Source organism: Passer montanus, unplaced genomic scaffold (assembly GCF_014805655.1).
Source record: "Passer montanus isolate IOZ18808 unplaced genomic scaffold, ASM1480565v1 scaffold2, whole genome shotgun sequence".
Classification (NCBI taxonomy): domain Eukaryota; kingdom Metazoa; phylum Chordata; class Aves; order Passeriformes; family Passeridae; genus Passer; species Passer montanus.
Window position 1 is genome coordinate 24708305 of NW_024366591.1, and position 27601 is coordinate 24735905.

At 40.4% G+C, this 27601-nt stretch overlaps 1 protein-coding gene across 1 annotated transcript in view; it reads right to left on the bottom strand.

Moving 5' to 3' along the window:
• The window catches only part of TMEM200A (transmembrane protein 200A), a 51933-nt gene extending 26386 nt beyond the window's left edge, over positions 1-25547 (bottom strand). The window contains exon 1 of the mRNA XM_039707708.1: positions 25416-25547. The gene's annotated coding sequence lies outside the window, so the exon portion shown is untranslated. The remainder of the gene's footprint in view (positions 1-25415) is intronic.
• Between the last annotated feature and the right edge of the window lie 2054 nt (positions 25548-27601).

Below are 27601 nucleotides of genomic sequence, written 5' to 3' on the forward strand. Positions count from 1 at the left end.
TCCTTGTTTTACTTGTTGCAGGAACAATTGGGAGCAGCTAGCAAAAGGACACGTTTTATTTTTTCTTAACTTTGTGTATCTGCCAATATTTTTGTACAGCAGGTTCTCTTTTTAATGTGGTCATTTAGACTGTTATTTGTAAGAGATTTATTATACAGCAATATAGAAAATAGAGATAAATGTGTTAACATATTCAGGGGCACTCAGAAGTCTAGCATTTGAAACTCACATTAGGCACTGATTTTTATGGTACACTGTCACCCTTACTACTCTTTAATACATTAATAATACATATGGAAGCTAAAAGCACTTCAGAACTATCTGCACTGTCCTAACAGCCCGCCTTAAAAGTGACAATGAAAAATAATAAAATGTTTATGTCTCGGAAAAGACTTCATGAGTACTGCATGATGCCACCTGTCAAAAGGCAAATACCAAATTCCAGTTTCCAGTCAAAATGCCTAGGAAAGACTAAAAGCAAAGAAGAGGGCAAGCCTTAGCAGCCATAGTTCACCTAGTCAGATATCCATATCCTACATCAGGGATTTTCCAACTTCTGATGTTTGTAGACATCTAAAACTTTTCAATGCAACCTGCTGTCAAATTTATACAAAGTTTGTTCCTCATCTTCCATAAATGTCTTAGAAGTTGTTCACAGACCCAGCCCCACTAGCTTTCCATGAATTCCAAAGATCACAGGCCAAAAGCCACAATTAGAAATTCAGCAGTCAAATGAACCATCTTTTAAAGCTGAAAATAATTAGTTTTAGAAGATAAACTTGTGAGGGAAAATTATGGCGGGTGCAGGGAAAGAAACCAAAATAAAAAACCACATACTTGAAATTTATTTACAGCACGTCAGAACAATTTCATAGAGGTGTCCAGACATTGCAAACTTCTTAACTTCTCAAGGCCAAACCCAGTTTCCTCATCTCACAGTAATGTCAGATCTCCAAATCTCTTATGGCCATAATGGACTGCTACTGGAAGTCAATGGCAAGTCCCACATCAGCTCCAGAAGGCAGAACTGGGAGTGATCAAATCTCTCTCCCATCACCATTATGTCTCCATCAAGTAACTCCTTAAATTTCCATGTCTAACTCTTATTTTATCAGCCAGATGTCTTGAAAAGCACACTTAAGCTATGAAACAGATCTTCCACAGATGAGTCCAGGTCTTTCACGCTGACTTTGACTGAATCCTGCACTCTCTATATTCCCTGCTAGGAAACCTTTAGCAGTTCTCAAGATAGATGATTTCCTTTACTCATAAGCTGTTTCCTTCACATGTAACCGTGGGAAGTGCTATGCGAAATTAAGTAAGAACTCTGCAGTGCAACAGTAAGTATACCTGATCAGAAAAAAATAAAAAATGAAATCAGAAGAAACAAAAAGTCCAGTATGAAGCTTCTACTCATAGGAAGAAAGCCCCCATACAATAACCCTGGATTAGCTCTAAAACCTAGAAATGAACGAGACGTCTGTCACTGAAAACATTGGTTTTCCTGGTGCTCATTGAATTTTTGAAATATACAGTTACTTTTGCACAAATGTTCATACTGTTCACTTATTCAATTCATCTGTGTTGATGATAAACCCATCATAACTTATCATTTTCTCTAGTCTCAGAATTCAACATTCCACTCCACAATGCCAAATTAGAAAACACTTAGGCAACAAAGTAAAAAGTCCCTGAATACTGTTTATCAAAACAGTAGCATCTAAAAATGAATTCAAATACTGAATTCAAATACAGAACATCTGTTGCTGTGCTGTCATAAAAATTCACAGCTGCATTACAGACCTGTGATCTACATTCTCTCAGGATATCTGCTGAGCTGGGGAAAAAGAACCTCTGCCCAACAAAGGAAGACAGGCTAAAAAATCTTCCCCCTGTAATAAAGGAATTAAAACAGACATAGCATCAACCTCGAGCTGAAATGCAGACATGTTTTTGAACATAGGACAGAGATTTGCTGCCTGTAGTTGCAGCCATTCTTGCCATAATCAGTATTTTACTGGCTGGACTAGATGCTGTTGCTGTGACTCATCTGGGATATCACCACGCTGCAGGAGAAATCCTGCTGTGAACTACAGTCTGTTCAATGTAGGAGTATTACAGAAGCTCACAGAAATTGTTCTGGGGCACTTACAGATGCCAAGATGCATTACTTCTATTACAAACAGTTCAAGTGGAATAGACTGGAGCTACTCATTTGAGTAAGATTTTATTTACTGTTGGTACACATGAAAGAGTTGGGTCTTAGCACCTCTTAAAAAAATGCAATTTTCAACACACAGTACACTGCAGATTATAAAATCCTTGAGGAGGCTTGAGAACAAGTCAAACACTACTTCAAGTCCCACAAACTCTCTGTGCACTGGGGTCTTTGTGTGCCTCTAGCTCTTCTACATCCTATCTGCACTACATGCTTTCTTCATTTTCCTCAATCTTTCTCACTTTTTTCCTATTTAGGAAACAATTCTGGATTTCAGTTTTACTGGAAGGATTGTAAGATCTGAGATAAAGATCTGTTATGCCAAAAATTCTAGGAGCTGGCACCAACCAGCTCTTCAATCTAGTGCAATGTTTCTCACACTGAACTCTGAGAATAGGCAACTGAAAATCCAGGAAACAGAACACAAACATTACAAAAAAACCCTCACCAAAATTTATCAAGATAGAACATTAATAATGATTAAGAAACATACAGAAAAGTTATGTTTACAAAGCTATTAAAACAGTGACTGGAGCTCATATCAATTAAGATGTTCCAGCTCCAGCTCATCAGGGTTAAGTGTTGACACCATGGGAAGTGCACTTTGCCCTGCTGCATCCAAGCCCAAAACTTCTCAGTTCAGTCTTGCAGTGCCTTTGTGGAACAGCAGAACCAGATGTACCAGGGCCAAAGTTACTGCAAATTCCAATGCAACATGCAAACGCTTTGTTAATCTTTATTAGTGATTTATGTTTATATGCTAAAATATGACCTGTAGCAACCGAGGAGTCGTCATGTGTTCACACCTGTGGTTCCGAAATGGAGAGAAGCCTTTGGCAAGCACAGAGATGGACAGCTGCAGGAACAGCATCTTACACCACCACTGCAAAACCTGCTACTAAACTGGGGTCAGAGATCATGAACACTGTCTAACTAGCCAGATGCTTGCCCAGCCTTTCTGTAGGTTTACAAAGCTGCCCAAGCTGTCACTGTCACCAACACCACAGCCTGTTTGTGCATGGCATGTGGAAAGTATCAACTTCATTGACTTTATTCAGTCAAGGACATCTTCAAGGGTATAGCAATCTGAGAGGGGAAGTGAAAAACAAAAGCACAAACTGTTAGACAACAGATAAAGACAATACCAAAAACCTCCAGATGTTAACTGATGTGCCATTAAGAAACTGAGGGGTGTCCACGAGGTATGCCAGTGTGTGTTGTGAGTGTCTGGGGTACCTGTTTAGCCTTGCTACTGGTCAAACTCCTAAAGAGGAAAGCATCTGCCATGTCCATCATCTGGGAAGGACACCTCTAGGTTTTAGAGCACCTCAGGCCGAGATCCAGCAGCCAGGAAATCTGTCAGGTTCTGGAGCTGCTGGATGGAACGGCTGCTCATAACATCCCGTAACTTTGCTTAATGCTGATGTGTAGATTGCCTGCAATACTACAGTCAAATGAACGTTTTCTAAGTAACAGACTTTCTTTACGTGACCCATACTACCAGCTTGCCATCAAGAAAAAACTTACTTCACATTCATAGTCTTATCTCACTGTTCCTGGAAGACTGCTGAGAATTTTGAAATAAAATACAAAAGTAATCCGTCTTATCACTCCCAGCAGAAAGAGAGTGGTAAAGTAAATAAAGTGGTACAGTTTTTGTAAGTAAAAGCATGCCATAAAAATTAAGATAAGCCCATACTTTGTTTAGTTACCTAGTTATAGGAGTGTTACATGAACCAATCTTTAGTTGAGAAAAAAGGTTGGAAAGGAAGAGGTATGGAAGCCATCAATTCTAGTGTTAACTTTCTTCTCCAGGTTTTCTGCCTATTCTTCACCTTAATTTCCCCATGCTCTGCATAATTTTCAAGTAATTTGTTTTATCAATTAGACATCTGAATTCCTATATGTGCTTCGAGAGCACGCAAAAAGACAAAAGGTTAAATCTTAAGTTGAAGCAACACGAGGTTGCCTTCAGTTTAAATGGGATCAGAATGTTATATGGAATTCAGAACTATTTTTTTTTATTCTCAGTAATTCTTGATGTGTGCCTTGTTGCTTTTCAAGATGATTGATGCTATGGTTTATTATTTATAGGCTTAGGAGTATTTGGAGGTGTTCTTAAATTTTAAGAGGTCAGATCTTGTTTTTCATTCTGAAGCATTCACATTTCAGCATTAAATTGGCTTATTAAACAATATGATCATCATTATTGTGGAATTGGAAAACACTGATCTTTTAAAACCTTAAGAAGTAAAAGTTCCATTTTAATTTACCCACAGGAATTATGGGAACCTAAATTGTTATTTCTATAGTGATCGAAGTATGCTTTACGTTTATAAATTTAGCATAAACATCTACAGACAGCCTGATTTGTAAACATCTGCTTATCTGCACTTTCTTCTTAATTTTAGAATCACAGCAATTTCACAGCAAATAGATCAGAGTTATTGTATCTTGTGTGCAAAATAACATTATAATCTTACAAACTGGATGAAGAATTTGTTCAGAAATAAAATGCCTTTAATGCATCTAAATCTTGGGATTCCCTCCATTAAAATCAGTGTGATTTTTCATGTGACAAATGGCTGCTAAAACTGGCAAAAATTTGCAGAGCTGAGGCCAGAGTACCATAGCTTTTCGTTGCTGCTTGGCAGTTAGGGAAAAATTGTCATTCCACAGAGACTGGCAGATCTAATCATATGTGCAATTTCATATGTTTTGCTTATCAAAGAAACACGTAAACTGTATGATTTTCTAAGCTTGTATTTTAGTTTATTTGTAGGATTGACACTTTGACTAACCATAAGGAATTAACAGGAGACACGTGGACAAAAAGTGGAGAAATTATTTTTATAAGTAGTCCTGCTGTGTAAAATTTCTTCCATTTTTAGTTTATGAAAATAGTTCAGCTCTTAAGCTTTTAGCATCAACATAAAAACAGCACCTATGAGTTCCTTTCAGTATCACAGACTATAAAAATAAAACACAGTAATCCACATCTCAAAAGAGAACCACAGAATCATAGAATACTCCGAGTTGGAAGGGACCTACCAGGATCGTTGAGCCCAGCTCCTGGCCCTGCACAGCACCATCCCCAACAGTCACACCCTGTGCCTGAGAGCATTGCCCAAACGCTTCTCAAACTCTCTCAAGCTGGTGTTGTGATCACTTCCCCAGGCAGCCTGTTATAATCCCCAGTCATCCTCTGGATGAAGAACCTTTTCCTGACATCCAACCTAAACCTCCCCTGACACAACTTCAGGACATTCGCTCAGGTCCTGTCACTGGACACCAGAAAGAAGAGATCAGTGCCTGCCCCTGTTATACCTTCAGTGTACTGATTCTCCTTGCCTGTATATACTTCATATTTTCCTAGTAAATTCAATTTAAAAATTGCCTTTGCCTCACCTAACTGGTGACTGTACAGAACACAGAGGTTGCCTCTTCTTTCCTGCAGGCACATCTGTGAAAATGCTTCCACCAAATGTAATATTACCTTCACCTCCCTGAACTTCCCCTAGATTTTAATTTTCTATTACAGTGCATCAATTATCCGGAGGAGTTGTTCATATTAAAATTAATTGAAAGGTGCATTCAGCAGTGTATTTTCATGCTCAGCAAGCTGACTGCAGTTAAGTATGGTATGACCAGAGAAAAATATTTTCTCTGAATATCTTTTTAATCTAGGCCTGTCATATGCTTCTGTACTCTAAAAGCCTTATTTTGGCTTGCTCCCAGTGCTCTCTTGAAACAAAGCCTGGTCTCTCTGTGGTGGATAACTTGTCAGTATGTTACCATACGTGTTCACATCCGAGAAACACGGTTGGTTATTTCCTCACTTCCCTAGAGGAACCAGGAAAACTCATGTTTTATCAAAGTCACTGGAAGATGCTGACTTTCAGAATGATATTCTGACATTCATAGATAATGCCTACCATTGCTTCATCTTCCTTCAAAAACTGTTCCAGAGTGACAATAAAGGCTTATCCAAAGCAACCTTATGACACAGCAAGGACTGAAGTCCACTATGTGTGTTCAGCATAAAGCAGACCGCATGAAAAAAAATATGCAACCACGTAAAACAAGACTACATTACAGGGAGACTAAGGATTGTATGAAAATACTAACTCACTTTAGATTCTCACTGATTTCCTTATCACTCTATACTCTTCGTCTTTTATTTCATAAGTCACTCATTTGTTCCAAGGCCGCAGGAGTTTTACTCAGCACAGCACTGGACAGATTTTTGGTCAAGAAGCTGAACTTGTTAAGCTCATTAATGCAGGATGTAAGTGCACAGTGTATAGGTTTTACAGAAGTAGAAATTTAAAAGTAGAAGTTATTTTTTGTTCAATGTACATGTACTAATGGATAATATACCTGTATATTAGTACAGATGAATTAATATTCAGTATATGTGAAGCTTTCAGCAAATAAAAAGTGACTAAATTATTACTTTCAGATAAAACAACGGGATTCACAGATAAATCCAGCATGTATTATTAAGTATTTGCTTTTTACAACATTAACAGCACTTTTACATCACTGGATATTCTCTGTTGTCCAGCTTTGAACAGACACTCAGGAACTTTTGTGCAGACCATAATGAATCTCTTCCCCTTTTATGATCAGACAGAATTGCAGCCACTGGGCATACTAACACCACACAAACAAGTGCAGTAAACTGAACTCAACAAAATCCAAAACAAAAGCACCGTGCAATGGTGCTTGCTTGGGCCATGAAAGCAGAGAAGCACATCCTGCTGCCTTGGGTGCAACATCACCTTTTTTCTTTCTTTTTGCAGAGGTGCTGTTTTCCCCAGGTGGCACGGTGCTGGTTAAGCAGCTAACAAAACCTCTGACTCTGCAATGTGCAGACACAATCAGCTTTGTGTTGAACAGCTCGTTATTAGCTGAAGGGCTCTCATGAAAACCAAAAGCCCTGCCCTCCAGGCACTGGTACCAAGGATTGCCGTTTGTCCGAGGAAGCTGCATCCTAGGGAAAGTAGAAGAGAAAATTAGTCCTCGTGTCTGTCCTTGCATTTTGAGAGCCAGTGCTTCTTTTTCTCCACATTCATCCAAGCAGGGTTACCTTTTAGCATAACTCTGTGTGTGTGGCTGACAGAGCCCAATTTCTAATGAACATATGATTAACTGGAAATGAGATGCACAGTTCTAGGGGAAGATCTTTATGAAAGGTCCACTGCAGATCACTTACTATTTTGTAATGATTTGACAACAAATAATTTCCATTAGATTTTGGGGTAGTGTATTGAGTCAAAATATTTCTGACTGCAAAGACTTGTCATTCACTAACAGACAAATGACGGACTAGAGCATACAACTGTCAAAAATATTTAAATCATGTGTAATATAAATCCTTAGATTTTCAGGAAACTTGCATTAAAGTAGACCATGAATGTATATTTTTAATCACTATGAAAAACTTTCATGTCTGCATACTAAGGCTGCTTGATGTCCTTTCTGTAAAATCTCCCACTTCCTCTGCCATTAGCATCTCAATTTAAAATGTAATCATTGCTAATGATCACTACAGGCAGATATACTCCAGATGAAGGGCTTTTGCAGTTAAAGTCAAACTGAGCATAATGAAACCTCCCATAGCTCACTGAAAAAAAAAAAATGGTTCCAGAGTATGACTCACCTCTCTTTCCATAAGCATTATAATGAAGAAATGGTTTTGAAAATCTGTCGTTCTTTGGTAATTCTTACATTTTCCCTACTGATATTTTTCAAGATTGTCCACCAAAGATACTGAGCTTCTTCAGTATTTTCCTTGAACCTCACTCTGCACTGACACCATTGCTTTGCAGGAAAGATGAAATTTAGAACTAACTAGATAGCTGTAGATCTAAATTATTTCCAAATATTTTGCTTTAAAAGATGATCTGAGTCTGCAATTTATAGTGCACAAAACTGAATACAAGAATGAATCATGACGGCTTGACAGAACCTAGTCCAGCAGCTCCAGGTGATTCTGTCACCTACCACAAGAATTCTTAAGATGACTATTCTAAATGGCCCAGCCTCTCTTCTTTCCTGTGATACATTGTATTCTGTATCATTCCAAGGAAGTAGTTTCCTCTTCCAAAATCCATTTAAGATGTCAAGTTACCCAGTTACTTGGAGGGGTTTTTTTTGTAAATTCTTCTTTGCAATTTTGCCAGAATTCAATAGTTTAGGTCTTTTATGAAACTGCATCTGATGTTTTTGTGAAAACTTCACCAAAAACTGGTTGCTTGACTGTTAAATGAGATTGGGGAAAATATATAGCAACAGTGACATTCATATTTTTAACTGCTTATTTGAAAATCTGAAACTTCTTACATACATATAAATTCTAGGCTGATTGTTGGTATAACTGGGACATGAGTTCTGTGATCTGTTGAGGCTCTACACTAACATGAAAGAACAGGATACACACACACACAAAGAATAATGATCCATTCTGTGCAGAATTGTAAAATACCATTTAAAGATAAATATATCACAAAACCTTTCTTTATGCAACACAGATTTTGCAGACTAACACCTCTGTCCTCCATTATTAACCAAGACAACCATATTTAAGAATGGGGATAATTCTGAATGTTTCACATAATATTCTGTCAATCCTTCTCAAAAAAACATTTTTCTTGTAAAAAAGAGTAAGTCAGAAAGAACTGCACAATCATATTAAGTTCTGAATCTGGGCAATAACAAGGTTTACTCATATTAAATAATGAAAATCAGACTTTGAGCCCAGTTCTAGACTCTGGAAATACAAAGGATTTGTTGAAGTGCAAGAGTTTTGGCTAGCAAATGAGAATTTTAGAACAAACATTAAAACCATTAATTTTAGAACAAACAATAAAAGATATTCATGTTATTAAATTATGCACATGAAATTGCCATTCCACTGAAATTAACAGTCAAACTCTCAATGACTCTTTGAGGCCACCACACCATAGGTTGCTTTGACATGCAAACAAAGTGAGAAATCTTACCCACATTTTGTTCTAACCTTGCAAATACACAAGGAACACAGTAATTTTCCAAAGTACTCTCAGTAGGTGCTAGTGCAAACTTTTTCATTTTGTTAGTTATTCTGTAAACAAGTTAAACCAATTTCTTCACCAATAGTGTGCATGGTAATTTTTACCTTCTTTGTTAAAATAGCCAAAGCATTATTTTGCTTATGAAACATAGATTCCCTCCTTACACTGTTTATTTGAGATAGCATTTGCATGACGTACTAGAGGGATTAAGTATGTTTAAAAATCACATTTCATTCACAGCTAGCCAGACCACATTGTCATCTACTTTATTTCTGTTTGGGAAAAACTGGCATGTCTAACCTTCTTTCTCTCAGGTCTACAGTGGGGCAGTCCAACACCTCACCAAGAACAAAACACTAATGTCATAATATCCTAATGATCTATCCTCATCAGTTCCTTGCCCAGAATCTCCAAATCCCACATTTCAGCTTAAGAATGGACAAGAGTAACTGAGACTCAACCAACAGGAGTTGCCAATAAGAAAGAGAAAAGGCCGTTTTACAGCGACAATTCTTCCTTTTGTGTCTCCTTCCAGCAACAGAGATATCAAAGGTGCTAGCTAGCAAAAAGGGCAATTTTCCCAGGGAAAGGAAGAACATCCTTGCTGACTGTCCTGCATGTGTCTCCCTCCCCTCCAGGTCAAACTTCTCATTTAGCCCCCTAGTAGAGAGGGTGTCTCCATCTTCCCAGTCAGACTTGTCCCCAGTATCTCATGGAAATACAGGACCTTGCCACCCAAAAGCTCTGTCACTAAAAGCCGTGATGATAAAATATATCCTTAAATATTTAATCACAGATTTATTTCGTTCAAAGTTAACCTGGCAATTAGTCATGCAATGGCTCCAGCACTAGCAACCAACTGTTTTTCTGACCAGTACCATTTTCTAAACAACACAAGCAATTAATTGTTGCCTCTTACTGGCAGATGTCTCCAGATAGTCAGAAGTCAAGCCAGGGCACAGAATTAATACCAAGGTCACACATAATGCTCCATCTGTCAAAAATATATTGGAAAGGTAGCCCTGATTAACTTCTTGCAATATTAAGCAACACTGGCAATGAAAAAAATTATATTCCACAAACAAGATATTTTAAGACAAAAAAAAAAAAAAAGGAATGCCAAACTTTCAGCTACTTTTCCTTCAATTCCAAGAAGTAAGGCTCAAGCTTTCCTGATGAACTGCTGAGCCAATGCATAACCACAAATTCAGGAAGGGAGTTTAACAGGGCAGAAGCCACAACCTTCACAGACGTGTTAGACAGAATGTAAACCTCACCTCCACAGTCAGTAAAGGTGTCTACAGACGGCTTCACATCTAGAATGGCTCAAACTCTCACTCTCATTCTCTCTCTCTCTCTCCTCTATCTATCTATTCATCTCTGTCCAACTACCTAGCCCCAAAGTGTTCAGACTCATTCTTACATGCATATGAACCAAAATCACATATTTTTAAATCACAGAACTATGGAATAATGTAGGCTGAAAAAACCTCCACCACTAGCTCCTAAGTTAGATCACATATGCAATTCACATTGATTTTCCTATAAACTGCAAAGGAAGACAAAAGAAAGTCTGTTATTTCAACTGAGAAACAGTTCTGAAAATGCTGAAATTATTTAGCCATGTATGTCATGACACAATTCAAGTCTTTGTTCACATGATGAACAATATTACCAAACTGCTTGTATGCCACATTGTACAATAAACTTTGCTCCTTACAACTCGCGGCATGACAGCTACCCTTGTACTTACAGGGTTTATGTCAATTATCCCACCCTACATGGAAATATCTGAATCACACATAGACATCATGTCCCATGCCGTATTAATTGCCCTTGTACTTACAGGGTTTATGTCAATTATCCCACCCTACATGGAAATATCTGAATCACACATCCAATAGACATCATGTCCCATGCCGTATTAACTCAGGCATCACCAAAGGTACTGAATTTTGTTTGACAGGCTTACCAACACCAATCCTACTTCTGTCAAACACAAAAAAAATGCATTAGAGGCATGAAGTGTCTGCAGAATTTTGCTTCTACTTAGACACATTTGTTTCATTCACTATATTGAGCATGTGCAGAATAAACTTTATCCAAGGAGGTGCATGCTGGAGAACTGCAGTATCTCCAACACGTGTTTATCCGTACAGTTGGAGAGAGCTGCCTAGAGTAAACAGCTGAGCCATTATGTTTGTCTATATAACAAGCTTACATTAAACAGTTCATAATGATATGTTTGATGGAATTTAAATCCGTCCAGAGAAAAACACTGTTTAGCCACAAACTTATGACTGACTGTTCAGCCAAAAAAAATATGTATATGCAGGGATATTTTAGGCCAGAAAAGATAATTTTCTTCTGCATACATAAGCAAGGAAATTCAGTTCTGATTTATGTATCAAATCTATAACTCCTCCATGAATTACTTATTTCAGAAAGATACTCTTGATTTTAATAGAGACAACTTGGCTCTTAGAAGATACTTAAATTCATTTTTTTCACTGTTAGAAATGTTTCCAATTTCAATTGTTATTTTATTTGCAGTTTTAGTATTTTGATTTCTAATGTATTTTGGTGCATGTCTTCCAGGATTAATGACTGCTCAGGTACCAACATTCACAGGGCTCTTTCCACTCATGGTATATAATACTGATTTGATTTTGCATAGCACCTGTCATTCAGATGTCTCAAAAAATCCTCATGGGTGTGTAAGAATGGCATACTTCCTACAGAAATATCCCTATTTTGAAGCCAGGCAAACTGAAGCAAAAGACACTAAGGATCATATTCTCCAAAAGGATGAAAATAACATGGGAACAAGGTTCCTATGCATTTCTGGGAAGGCAGGGTCAGACAAGCTGTCCAATGTCACAAACCAACTCCGGCAAAGCCAGGAACAAACCCCTCATTGACAAGATTCTTATGCCTGTGCTTCCACAACAACACAACTGCAATCTGAATACATTATTTGTAGATACTGTTGTATAGATTTCAGGTGTACAACTCTTTGTGTGAAACAGCTCAGAAATACACTACAGATTGAATACTGATATTTCAATTACAGCAGCAGTACAAACTGTCCAGCACAGGAATGCGGGAGATTTTACACCACTTTAGAAACTGGCTGCTCTTACCCCTTTCCATCCAAGACACTTTAAAGCTAATGAATCACAAACACCAATATTCACAGCAAGCTCAAATTTGCCTTGGCAGCTGCTGAAACTCTGACCTGTGGCAGAGAAAATGAAGACCTCAGCCTGGCAGTTCAGTCTCCAGTGACTGTGTGTCAATGGAAGCGTGCACACTCAGTCGCTTCTTTTCACATCTGAACATGGGAGGAAGGGTTTTTTTCTGGATCAATGAATACTGCTGAGTAGATGAAAGAACTTAATAGGTTTTCTCCAAAATGCAGCCAACAGCTATCAGAGTGTATTCTGAGTGGAGCTTTATTAGGCATAGGCCTCTTACTCTCACAGCCTTATGTCATACAAAGCAGCAAGTCAGATCACAGAAAAGCAGCATTTCCAACCCCAGGAAAGGGAGTTGCAGAACTAAGGAAGAAAGCAAGTTCTCAACAGATCTACATAACCCTTCTTATAACTCCTGTCTTAACTGCTAAAGCATATAGATATGTAAAGGTTACTGAAATTTTTTTACTATTACTGAAATTAGGTAGATGGGCTTTCATGAATAGTCTTTTTTTTCAGAATGAAAATGTCATCTCCTGAAATTTACTGGCCACAGAAAGCATTCCTTTCCTGTGTTAAGGCATTTCTAAAAGTTTTCTAAAAAGTATTTCTTCTGAACTAGAAGAGACGTCTTCCCCATTATGTTGCCATTCAGAGTTTGAATATCACTAATAAGAAAACTATACATCTTCTTAATATCTTGATTAACTTAATTAACCTATAGTATGGTTCACAACATTCTATTATAATAAAAGAAATTAGGGGGAAAAAATCTCTCCGTCCATATGTGAACTTCCAAAGTTCATTCTACTTCAGGCATGTTACTCGTATCATTTAGAAATTTAGAACACAGACATTTTAAAATCCAGCTGATAAAAGCATTTGTTCGGGGACATTAAGACAATAACAACAAAAAAATATCACCTTAACATGGCTTAGATAAACAAGAGTGTCATCTTTGCAGAAAGCACATTCTGGAAGGCTTTAGGGGTTTCCCAGGATGGCAGCTTATTAGCAAAAATTGATTGTCACGGCTTTGAACTAAAACACTTCTAGCTGCTGAGAGCTGTTTTGCCTCGCTTGTGTAATAAAGGCATAATTCACAGAAAACATTTTTGACATTTTTGGGCCATGTAGGAACCAGCACGAGACCCAAGACTACCTAACAGACTGAATGACATCCTAACCTTGTTGAAATACATAAGAAGTCTGCCTATGACTTCACACAGCCAGGATCTCAAGACACTACCAGAGCAACAGTAACCAAACAAGAATAATTCAATATTTTTACAGTGTTCCTGAGCTCACAGCAGGAAAAGACCATTTTTGACTGTCATCATCCAATACTCAATCTGTAATATCTAACCCTCCACCAGTTTTATGACATATATTAAAACTTCCATTGAAATTGAGGATTTATGCTGATGCAAAATATAATAATAGCAGAGAATCCAAATGTTGTGTCTTTGTTGACCTGTTTAATTTATACAACTCTAAAAATTAGCTTTGAATCAGTAATTCAAATTGGTCTAGTATGCAGCTTGTAGCTGTATGTTCCCTAGATATAAGCAAAGCTGAATTACCATTTGATTCTTGAAGCATTTGCTGCTCTGACGTAAGAAAAAGCAAAACAAAAGATATGAAGCAAAGGAGGATATGACAGATCTCCTACACTACAAAGAGAGGAGAGAGCATTGCATGGACACAAAAACCTGAAGGATTTAAAAGACTGTTTCACACCTTACACATAACACCATGTCCATGAGATTGTTACATGTTTTACTACACTGTTATCTTGTCTACATTTGTACAACACAGGAGTGGCTTGGGCTCACATCATAAAGTAGGGCAACAGCATTAAGATGCTTCTGCAATTATTCTTTGAAGCAAACAAAAAAAATAGGGCGCACAGGGCTTCATATGAAGTAAATCCACAACCTGATTTTATTTTTTTTTAATGAAGAGAGGAGCAATAGTTGCAGAAATTCCCCAGTCTTGTCCCAAGATATAGATAGATATAGATAAACACACCCACACACAAACACACACACTCATATATGGAAAAGGCAGGTTTGCTTGAGGAAAACAGAACTGTCATATCAGCCAGAAGAGCCACATTAGATTCAGACAAACATTCAAATAATGCAACACTAGCTTGTCTACATAGCCATGCTTTTTCCATGCTCCTTCTTCAACAGCTATCCAGACAGAATGTGGAGAGTTACTGCACTATAAATATGCAGTCTGTCTCTGTAAAAACAAACAAAATCCATATCAAGAATGAGCAATAAAAAAGTTTTACAATAAAGTATCCGGAAAACTAAAACACAAGCCAAATACAAAATTATTAACAGAAGCCGTTCATCAACTTCAATTTTATCATTCTCCCCCAAAGCTGTAACATGAAGTTGTATAATCTTTTGGGTTTTGATGGAATCCAGGATCATTTTTCTGTCTGTTTTTCAGATCTCTGCTGCAGTTCATATTTTCTGTTTTTACAGTCTGATCGTGATGACTGATAATCCTTCTGAAAAATCTGTTTAAAGCAAGTTATGCTCAGCAACAGTCATCCCCTAGCTTTTGCACACAATGAGCTTGTTTAATCACAGCCACATGGTTTTACATGTAATGTACATGAAAGTGATTTTAAACGCTTTTTCAACCATTTCTATTGTTTTGACCAACATTTTTAAGGAAATCCTCACAGTACCTAAAACAGTAAGAAATGTATATAGTAAGATCTGTAGACATATTCTGTCTCATAAAGAAGGTAATTTCCTATCAGGATGATATTTTAGGCACAGGAATTGTAGAAACCTGTAGTAACTTAACTTCAAAGTCCATGTGATTACATGCTCAAAATCCCAGCTTTTAAAAAAAACACACCGTCTCAAGATCTACATAAAAAATCTTGAAAACCCGAACCTCATGCTTATCTTAGCAACCTCTGTGAATACGCAATCCTGCAGACCCTCTGTCCACCTTCCATATCAACATATGTAAGCTGGAGCATGGCTGGAACACGCTCCCAGGATGCACCACCCACAGCACATCAGCCACAGTACATCACAGTCTAAAAGACAGAAACACGGTGAAAAGGAAGACAAGAAGCAGTACAAACATGCATATGACCATATATGACCACACTAAGGACAATCTTTCAGAGCAATGCAGCTACTGAAGAGAAGCTTTAAGTTGAGTTTGCAAAGAGTTCTAAAGCTACAAACCTCTGGAGAACAGCAGGCACAATCAGATTCCTTTCTAAGGCCCTTTAACTGCTCTGACAACGCCTCTGCTGTCACTGCTGAAGACCTAAGCATTATTCCTACCATGTTTTTTCTCTTCTAAATTGCCAATATTGGCAAATGCAAACACCTGGCCCCATCATTCCTTGTGGATTTACTGAAAACATGAAGGAAAGCAGTGTTATGATATTAATGCCACACATACTTCTAGCCATGCTACATAAGACCCACTTCTTCCATTCACCCAGATAAGAGCCTCCCTACTACTTGACTAAGTATATTATTTGCAAAAATTATAGTCTTGTCACTATAAAATAATTGATGTTTGTGGCTGTTGCTGTACTACTGACCTATCTATCTATCTACATTCTTCCCTCCTAATACCATTATATTCACAGTCCTGCAATTGTCAAGGAATGAAAATTTACTTATAGTTGTTTACCTACAATTTTTTACCAAAGTATAATAAACTGTGTCAGTTTGTGTGAGTTTTCTGCTACAGCACACAGCTACTGGATGCCTGTAACTGAATCAAATGTACAATTAGCAGTGAGACTGCTAATATAAAGCAATCAAAGAACTCACATAATAAGCTTTAGGTCTAACCTGAGAAGCCACAAGCCTCTGAGTCCTAGAAGACTTTCAGCCATATACTTTCTGAAATATGGGTATTCACAAGCACAGTCTTACTGCTGGAGGGGCAACATTCTCAACTAATTTCAGAGCACATGACTCATCAGAAAAGTCTTCAAATCCAAATTTCCATAACATCAGCACCCTCTCCGAGGGCCTTCTGAATTTCAGACTGGTTTAACCAGACTCTCACTTTCCCCATCTGAATTAATAGTCTGCCATAGCAAGCCTTATGTATTTTCTTTCTTCTCTTTCCTCCCCATTTCCCCAGTAAATGTTTCTTCAACTGTGAGAATAGCTACATTATGAAAAAGGCTCAAAACCGAATTCTGAAGCCCATCTCTTCAGTCACAAGGTTTAACAAACCCATATTTAACCTGAGGGTGATGCTGATCTTGGCTTTTTAAGGAGTTTTAAGCAATGTGTTAGGCCCATTTCCCAAGCACTCAACATTCTCAGCTGAAAATTACCTCCTAAGCATGAACCTGAAAACTAAGATGACAAACCTTACTCAGAATCACATTTTGCCTAGTAACAATTAGAATGTTCTATAAAAGAGATAAAGAGTTTTCCCCGAGTCTAGGTCTAAACTCTGGAAGGAAGGACTGCAGAGACTAAGGCTCACACAGACTACTTTCAGCCCCACATTCTTCCTTTGGAATTTGCCGTCCTTAACACAGTAGGTAAATACTTGGTAACGTGCACAATGATAAAAATGTTGTAAAAACGAAGATTATGTACTCTCAAAGTTCTTTGGAAAAAGTAGGAAAAACCACGATGGTCACATGTCATAAGGGCATGGAATAATTTAGATTGAAGAAGATCACAGAGATCATGAGTCCAACTGCTACCTTAGTGCTGATTTCCAAGTCCACCACTAGTCCATGTTTCTACATGCCACATTGACATGCTTTTTAAGAACCTCCAGGGATCACCATCCCAGGGATCACTCAACCACTTCCCCTGGCAGCCTGTTACAATACTTGACAACCCCTTCAGTAAGAATTTTTTTCCTAACCTATAATCACACAGCATGCTATAAAAGCTGCACAACAAAACATTAACAGAAAGTTATAGTAGTTCATCTGGGCCCAGCCTCTCATAGTCTACATCTGATTCTGTGATAATTGTACATTTTTTTATACATTTTTATACATAATGCTATCTAGTCATAATCTCCAAATTTCACAGGGAAAAACCAACCAACCAAACACCAATTTAACTGAATTTAAAAGTTCACAAGATTAAGATCTTAAATAAAAAAGAACTACGGTCTCAGCTATAACCTCTTTTCATTACAAGTGTACAGCCAGTATGACAATAAAAAAATTACAAACTGGCAATCTGCAAAACACAGCATTACCTGTCCTTAATCAGTAAATGCTTCTGTGTAATTTAATTGGTATGCATACTGGTTGCAGGCTTGGATTGGACCTGTGTCTTTCTAATATTATATAGTCTATTGAACTATGTTCCAGCAATGTATGCAGATATTCCACCGTGGGCACCAGTTAATGAGGCCACGTCCTAGGAGAACAATATTGAATTAGCAAAAGAATGGCAATAAATTCAGAATAGGTGTCTGCAAAGTAATTTGAGAAGAAATGTCTTCCTGGCAAAGAGCAAAGCAAATACTTTGTAGGGGTCATAGGAAGGGTTTGGGGAAAGCACTTTGGCACTGAATTAATGCAAAGTGATTCTACTGCTCTAAAGTCTATAAACTGTATTAACAGGCAAGACAGGACTTTCCAAGAAGAGCTTGTTAGGCCTCTGGATGTTTACTATTAATATCTGCTAGCCATTTTTGTACAGGCTGTTATTACCAGGTAAATAAATATGACATTATGAAACTGTCAGCTAGACATTTATTTAGTGTGTAAATTTTGTGCTTGTTTGGCAAATTTCCTGTAATCCATTTGGTCACAGTATCAGTCAAGTTGGAAGTGACCACAGTAGGTCATCTGATCCAACCTCCTTTCTCAAGCAGGAAAACGTGGCATAGGATTGTGTCCAGTTCTTCAGTGAGGGAGAGTCCACACTCTCTGGGCAATCCATTCGAGCGCACAGTCACTGCACAGTAAAGAAATTCTTTCTTGTATTCAGCTGAAACTTCCTGTGCATCAGTTTCTGTCCATTGCCTCTCATCCTAGCAGTTTGCACCACCAAGCAGAGCCTGGTTCCATCATCCTGGAACCACTCTTTAGCTATGGATACACACTCATGAAGCGCCCTCCCAGTCATCTATTCTCAAGGCCGAACAGGTCCAGCCCTCTCAGCCTTTCTTCAAAAGAGAGATGCTCCAGTCCCCCAGTCATCCTCACACCTGGACATGCTCCAGGGGCTCCATGTCCCTCCTGTACGGAGGAGCCCAGAACTCCCCACTAGGCCTCACCATTGCTCAGCAGAGGAGCAGAATCCCTTCCCTTGTCCTGCTGGCAGTGCTCTTCCTAATGCACCCCAGGATTCTGTTGGCCTTCTTTGCCACAAGGTGGCCACTCTCTTGGTGTCCAAGTATGTTGTTCCACCACGTCCACAAATTCTGTGTATCCAAGCAATGTTCTAAATTCCATTTTCCATATTACTGAAGTTACTAGTGTGATAGCAAACTGACATCGGATTTCTTTTAACATAATTAAAGCAGACAATGTCTTCCAAATATAGCTTTCAACACACTACTTCTATTTAAAATCTGTGTGTATTAGGGCCATTGTAGTAAAATAGTTTCGTCTGAGACGTAAAAACATGCTAACATGTCATGGATCTCGTGCTTAGTACTGGCTGGTGTCCCTAAGCGTGGGCTCAGGGAACCACCATGTCTCTTTCACACGACCACAAGGATGCCAGGGAATTTGTGGTCAAGGTCAGCTAGCACACTCTCAGGCACTGGGTTCAGTCCAGAAGCTCTTTCTAAACAGTCAATTTGGATACAACCATCTGAAAGATAGTTTAACACCCACACAGAGCCAGACCACTCTGGCTGACCTCATGGCCATAAAACATGTCTTGGTTTAATTAGTTTCTTTACACAAATACAGCAAAAACATATCAGAAATAAAAATCTGTGCAAGTAGGGTAGCTAAGTATTCACAATAAATACCAGTTAATTATCCAGCGTTTGAAGGATGTTCTCATTGTGCTTATTGTGCTCACTGGTCTTCTGTGAGACAATGACAAATTACATAGATCAGCATGGTGATAACTTTTGGGCTTAGAGTATTAGTCTGCTTGAAAATGAAAACAACAGTTCACCTAACTTTCAAGTATTTCAAAATGCAGTTTCTATCTTTGTAAGCAAACTATACTTCTTAGCTCCCTTTCCTTTCTTATGTCTGTCTGAACTGATTTATCTAGTGTATCTTCTGGAAGAAGTATTTAACATCATTTTTGAGAATATTTTACTTACTACACAACAAAGACAGTTCATTTAAAATGCATCTCAGTGAGACAAGAATTAATTTCTCCATTTTCCAGTCTGATTTTCCATGAGAAGCTTCAAAAAAGAAATACCACCACATCTTTTATTCTTACTTTTATTTTAATCTCCATTATTCAAGGTTCTTTCCATTTATAACATTGGATGTGGCATTTCTCTTTAGAAATACAATTTACTATAGCTCATCCTTTTTCTGCCTTCATATTTTTTCTATCTCCAATATTTCCATTTTGTGTTTTGTTCTTTGTTCCCCCTTCCCTTCTCCCTCTCCTGCTTTCTTCCTTGGGTTGGTTTTGGAGGGTTTTTTTGGTCTGTTTTTTGTCATCTAACTTTTTTCTACAAAAATAATAGTCACACCTGAGGTGAAACAAGCCAACTGCTAAATACACAATATTTTATAGCAAGAAGCACACCTCTGCTAAATCTCAAACTGTATCAGGTTTATTCAGTTGACATCCACGTCAAGAAAGCACACTTGCAGAGTGTGTCCCCTTTTCCAAGCAGAGAGCTGCCTCACACCTTATGCACCAAGTTTGTGTAGTACAAAATCAAGCAAAAGACAGCAGCTAGAGCAGCTGTTATGTACACCCTGTGTGATCCAAGGAAGAACCCCTGGGAAAGCTTGTTTGCTGCAGTAAAATGCTGCCCCAACACATAAAGCTGCTTCCATCCCTCTTTACAAAGGACTAAAGTTGCACATCTCACACGTTCATCACATATGATGTGATATGCCTTTGTTATTTTGAAATATCCAAAGGAAAGAAAACGCCAGGATTCTGAGCAACAATTTTACACCAGATGGATGGACAAATAATGGAAAGTGATAAAATTAACTAGATACAATCACATTCTTCAACAATGTGCAACTGATTACAGATAAGCACAGCAATTGATTCAGACACATTCAGATAGAGAATGTGAAAAAGACCCTTTACTACTGTTACCACTATGACACCAAATTCAACACACTAAGTGACATTTATAACAGGCTTCTAATTAATGTGCTTTTATGGTGGTTTAAATTGACAGAAAATTACTTTTGGAACTTCCCCTTTTTTAGAAAAAAGAAGTATGACTACTATTGAAAATCTCTAAAAAAACTTGGCTTGATATCATATTCATTCTCTGAAGTAATGCTACAGATTTATAGGTATCAAAGCACAAACCTCTACTACTCAAAGAATTTAGTGAAACTAACCAATTGTCAGAACTGCTACGCTATTAGTATCTAACTGTATCAATGCTTTGTCGAAAGCGTCTTTCCCATTTCACAGCCAGTATGAATGTAGCTTCAACTGACTCAAATTTCAGCACTTTTTACCAATGGGTTTTAAAACCACAACACTGGGATGCTCAGCCCAACTGTATCTGTGAAACATCAACTAGAAAAAACAAATTCATACAAAAAGGAATTTTTCCTCTTTGCTTCTTTGTCTTTAAACTAGTTCCTATAAAAAATAACCTATGCTATATTTTACATCTCTTATTACTGAGTGTGTCTAAAGCATTCTCCATAAAGTGACAAGATTTTGTTTTTCCTGATTCAGTAAGAGCTTCATAATTCTCCTTAGTGAGAAAAAAATTAAAGGACAATTTAGAGAAATATCTCCTTTATTTCTACTTATTTCAACTGGAGGAAAATGGCCATACTTCCAATAGAAGGAACAGCTCCAGTGGTATATAAATGATACGATGTTGATACAGACAGACAAGAGAGTAAAGCAAAAACCATTTACATTTCCCATAAGACCTTTCAGAATCTTTATACACAAAAAGATTGTTTATTGCTTTATTTTCCACCAAGTCTGTTTTTCCTGAAGATCTCTGCTGAATCAGCACATCTCACTTGCAATGCTGCTCAGATGCCTAGTTTTGGTTAGGTGGCTTTGCACCACCCTGTCACACTTTTCTAGGTACTGAAACATGCAGAAAACGGAATAATAACTTTCCCCAACTAGAAACACTAATGCATAGAGGAAATGACTGAGGATAAACATCCTTCTTTCTCAGGTCTTCTGGACATAGAATCATTTTAAAACCACCGCAAGCATGTTCTGGTCCTGCTGCAGATAAAAGGCTTCAAGTAGGTCTCTACTACAGGTTATCCATCCCATTTGGCCAGCTGTGCAAAAAAAAGAAAAACTTGATTTTCAAAAGGCATCTATGAACCCCATAGTTTAAAATCACTCATCATATAAGAAAGTTCAGGAAGGAAAAATGTAATTTCCTTTACACTAACAGATCAATATAATGTCAGTATTTCAGTACTAAGTTCTGTCATCAGGTCACTTGGCTCCGTCTGGCAAGATTCACCTATTTGAAGAGCAGTTACATATATACATATATATGCACCTCATATTGAATTGTCTGATATGGAAAGAGTTAATGACGGAATAGAGTAACAACATCTTGCTTTAGAGCTAGACTGAAGCCTCAGCAAAAGTTTAGAACAGTGCTTATTCTCACACTGCACAAACAGGGGACACTGAGGAGCTAGTAAAACCAGTGGGCAGAGCAACAGCAGTGTAAAACATCTGCTCAGTAGTTTAACTCAATTATCTTGTCAGCATTTCACCTTTCCATGCAATCAACAGTCCATTTAACCCACACAATCTCTGGGTAAGTAGGTTCTTATGCTTTACCCAGTAAAGAAGGAAACCAGAAAATTTTCCTTATAGTGTTTTTGTTGTACAACTAATGTTAACTAACTAAAACTAGAACACGAACTCAAGCACTACTTGCAATTTCCATTTACTTCTAGTATGCTTGGAGAACATATGCAACTTCTCTAAAATGTCACTCCTCCACTGTGAAACAGTGTGTAACTCCTAAGTTACTCAAAGGCAGTTAGAAGCACAGGAAGCAATACAAAGATGCTGCTGATAAATGGGCACCTGAGAATGGACCTCCCTAAATCCTAACACTAAGGGATATCTTCCTGTATCCATCATAATACAGCATCAGAATTTTCAACAAAATTTCTGAGAAAGATTGGTCTTCTTAAAGGGTTTTACCATGGAACTGTAATGCAAACAATAGCGTTCTACATGGTTTTCAGCTGCCTTTCTGGAAGTGCTCTCCTTATACTCTGTTTACCAGCCTCATACAGAGGTCTGAAACACCTTAAGATATCTGAACTGGCATAAGACATCTATGCCTTTATGTTTCACGTCTTCCTAAATTACTCTCCTTTCTTGCAACTAGAAAATTATTTGCAACTGCCCCTTTGTTCCAGTATCATGAGATCAAACACAGATTACAAGTAACTGATCTATTTATAAAGCACAATGGCACCAAATCAAATTGAGGCATCATCACTAGCTAGGACACCAAGTTCCCTTTCTACTACAATCTCTACTACTATTACAGACAAGAGTGAGGATTCTACTGTTAGTTTTTAAAAAATGGGTAACTATTCATGACAACAGGTTTCATACATTCTGTATTGTAACTTTGTCTGGTTTCAGCAATTTTAGTGGAAGTTTTCACTGATGTTTCAGCATTTCAGATTTCTGGCTCCTAAAATCTACTGAACAAAAGACAAGAAGTAGCAGTCTCCTCCTGCTGTTGCATTGATGTACTTCACTCCTTAACCAATTTTCCCTTTGTATTTTCCCCTCTCACCCCTGAGAGATGATAGCCAACAGAGAATATACAACCCATGAGATGTGGCTGAGGTGAGCACCTGCACACAGCACAGATATTTTTTGTTGTAGATCCAGCACTGAGGGAAGTAGAGGCAGAACACACTGAGAGAGGGCTTGGTCCAGGGAAGGTCCAGCAGTGCAGTTAAGAAGTTTCACTGAAGTTACCAGGACCTACTGCTGTGTGCAATGAACTCAGACCTTGGGAAGTTGGAACTGCATACCTGCTTGAGAGTGAGCAAACTTTTCAGTCCTTTGTCAGAGCAGGGCTTGCTTAGTCCATACTTCACAGGATTAGATTCCAACAGCCCACTTTTTAAAATCTGATTACATAGCTTTAATAAAAATGAATTCCAGTGAGGTTATATTGAGCAAAACCATTTCTGTACATCAAATAACATAATTCTACTGTGCTGAAAGATTGCATCAGTAGTCAAATTTTCATTTGGATCATTGTTGCAATCCAACCAAGGAGTAACAAAAATGTTTCTATGCCAACAAAATACAAATTATATATGATTTTATTTCCCAAATTACTAGTTAAGTACCTCATATCTTTATCCATGAGTGTGTTTTTCTATTTTCAGGACAAAACACCTAATTGCAACTCATGTTTTGAATTACTAAAAATTATCTTACAATTACCTTCTAACAAGTATTTAGCTAGAAGTACATTTCCTGGCAACAAAAGTACACTAAACCATTCCAAATTTGAATGACCCTTTAGCTTCATCATTAAGGAACTTCAGTTACATATAATGGAAATAGAATTTTCTGATTTAAATGTTGGGGGTTTTTTCACACTTTTCACAAAGCAGCACCAAAACTACTAAAAGGAAGGGGAAAAAAAAAAAAAAAAGCACTGCTTCTTCCTATCTGGACAGTGGGAGTGGGTTTCCATCACATGGATTGTATGCACCATCTACTCAGAGAAAAATAACAGAACAGTTGCTAGTGTATTGATCTAGCATCAAGAAAAGCCAGAGAAACCTTTGCTGACAGAATTTTATTGACCAATATAGTCTTCATGTCCTAAGAGCATTATGAAGTGCCAAGTCCACTACATCGCTACAGGTTATTTTGTAGTTCACGTTACACAGAACGCTACACTAAAGGAATACTTTTGTCTGGGTGCTTTCACCTTCGAACAATAAAACCCGTATTATTGTTCATAACTACTGCATACAAAAGACTATTAAGTGTCAGGTAGATACAGCTACTGCAATTCCAGATCGGCACAACAGCTGCACACGTACTGAATTCAAGCGCAAACACTAACAATGTTTATGTTAGTAGGATATCAGGAGTATCTGCCGTGCACCCGAGCTGTTCGCAGTACTTTTGTTTCAAAGTCTGCCTCACCAGTAAGATTATGTCTACCCGGTGAGCGATTTATTTAGCACTGAGTTACATCCGCACGCAAGGGAATAAGGCAACCCCCTTGTCATCCCCATCTGTCTCTCATCCTTTCAGATAACCAGCACACCACCATTTTCCCCGCAAACAAAGGTTAAGGGAAGCCCAGCTCCCGTGAAAATAAAGGCAATGGGGCAACTCGCCGGGTCGGGAGCGGCACGGGGGCGCAGCCCTGGGGCAGCCCCGGCGGGCAGGGCCGAGCCGGGATCCCGACCGGCGGGGCAGGCGACGGCAGCACTGAAGTATTTCGGACCCAGCGCAGACAAAAGAGGGTGTGTAGCAGCTGCGCGGAGCGCGGCAGCCGCCGGCACGCCAGCCCGCTCCGTTCGGGAGGCAGAAAAGTCCATTTCTGGCAGGGAAAAACCCAAAACCCACCTACCCAGCCGCGGCGCTCCCTCCCTGCCCGCCGAGGGCAGGGGCGCGTCTCCCCGTGCCCCCAGCCACCGCCGGCAGGAACGCGCAGGGCGCAGCCCCTCCACGCCCGAGGAGAGGTGACGGCTGCGGGCGGGCTGAAGTTCGGGGGCGAGGGTAGACCCCGACCAGACTCACCCCCACTCGCCTCGCCGCTTACCTGTGGGGAGGTGCGAGGTGCCCGCAGCCCTCCCGGCGCAGCGAGCAGCGGAGCTGCGCCGTGCCCGTCAGACACGGGGCTTCTCCGGTGAAGCGGCGGCTGGCTCAGGGAGTGACAGGGCGGTGGCTCCCCTCGCCCTTCCCCGGCACGGAGCTCGGCGAGAGGCGGGCGGGGGCAGGCATGGCGAGCAGGCAGGAGCTGGGCCGGGGCGGTCACTGCCGGCCGGAGGAGGACGCCCGCCGCCCGGGGGCTGCGCGCCCCCCCGCCACCAGCGCAGGGCCAGCCGGAGGCGGCCTCCCCCTGCTCGCCCCGCGGCGACGGGCGGGTGCCATAGCAGCGCTCCGCGGGAGCCGCCGCGGGGGAACGGCCGCCAAGCAGCCGCCCAGGGGGGCGTGGGCGGGTGGCGGCTCCGCGGAGCAAAACTTTCCCGGCTCCTCAGCAGGGTGCCCGGGCGGCGCTCGCCCCCGGCGGCGCTGAGGGGGAGGTGGAAGGGGACGGACCCCGCTCTCACAGGCGGCCCGACCGCTCCGCTCAGCGCCGCCTGGGCTCGGCCCTCGCCGTCCGCCCGCCCGCAGCAAAGTTTCACTCCGGCCCCATCTCTATGGAAACGACCCCCTGCTTTCCCTCCGCTCCCCGCGGGACGAGGCGGAGGCGGGCAGCCCGCTCGCCAGTCGCGGCGATGGGAGGCAGCCGGGACCAGCCCAGCGGGGGCCAGGCAAGTCTGGCCGCAGGCAGCGCCCGGGACGGGACAGCAGCCGGGGAAAGGGGCGGACTGAGCCGCGGGACCGGGACGCCGCTCCTTCTCTACCTCCCGCCCCGGGGAAGTTTGCCGGCTCCCCGAGGGAGAGCGCGGGCAGCCGCGCCCCGCTGCCACCGGGACCAGCGGCCGGAGCGCCTGCTCTGCGGGACCTCCCCGCGCTGCTGTGCCGGCAGCCCCGCCGGAGCGGCGGATTTGTAGCGGGCCCGGTTCCGCCCCGCCGCGCTCCGGGGCCGCGGCCGCGGGGGAGGAGTCACCGGCGGGGCGGCCGGGGGCGGCGGCGCGGGAGGGGAGCGCGGGGGTGCCGGTCACCGTGTCGTGGGCGTCTCTGGGGTGGGAATCCACCTCTCCCGGCGGGGTCGGGCTTTCCCGACGGCGCAGAGGGCAGCGGGGGACCCTCGGGTGCGGGGCCGGGTGCTCGCCTTCCCTGACCCGTGTGAGAGCCGGACGGAAACCGTGGGAGCCCAGAGTGATTCACCGCAATGTGGGGGCTCTTTACCTCGGATGCAATTACATTTTATGATTCAGCTTTTCATTTTTACGCTTATTTTGGGGAGTTTCTTTTGAGGCCGCCCGCCCACCCCTCGTGTCCAGCCAGGGACTGCGAAGGTGATCTACCTGGTGCTCGCACCTTCCAGTCGGGTGAGGTAATCCAGCAGATGCGCTTGGGAGAGGGAAGGAGTCCAGCCTGCATGGGAACTCCACATTTATAAGTCAAACATGTCTTTTGTGTGGGGGAAGATAAAAACAACTCTGCACTTGGTTTGCATTGATAGCAGGTTTTATTTCATTTTTTAAAGTTGATTGGACTTAAGTGTTGCTGTTTCCTTTTATTCAATTTACCACAATTCTACATAATGCATCTCTCAAAAAAAGAAAAATACTGAACTTGGTATAATCATATCTGATTTTTTCTCAGGAAGTGATTTCCTCAAGACAGTGACTTAGGAACTACCATCCATCCTGCAATAATACTTCCAATCCAATAAGTGACTACAGTTGCTTTATGGTTGTACAGTGTGTTGTCTGTTCTCAGTGTATGCTTTATAAAGATTATAATGCTGGTGGCTGCAGTGGCTTCTGTGTTAAGTACATCCTCCATTATCACCTTTTTGTAGCAAGGAAACACACATGCCAGCAATTTCAGACTAGCAAAGAGAAGGGTACTATTCCTCAGAAGTTTAAAACTGCATTTCAGCTGTTTGGTATGTTTTGTTTCAACAAGTGAGGAATCACTTTCAAGTGTCAGATTTCTGTCTGTTCATTCAGTTATTGCTGGATCTGTAGTTTGTTTTTTGTGTGATGTAACAAGTATTTCATGTCACCTACTGAGGTCTGCAGGCAGTTGTGTACTTCAGGGATGTCAAATTTTGAAAGATCCAGCTGTGTATCAGAGAAGCAATGGATGAAAGGATGATACATGCCCACC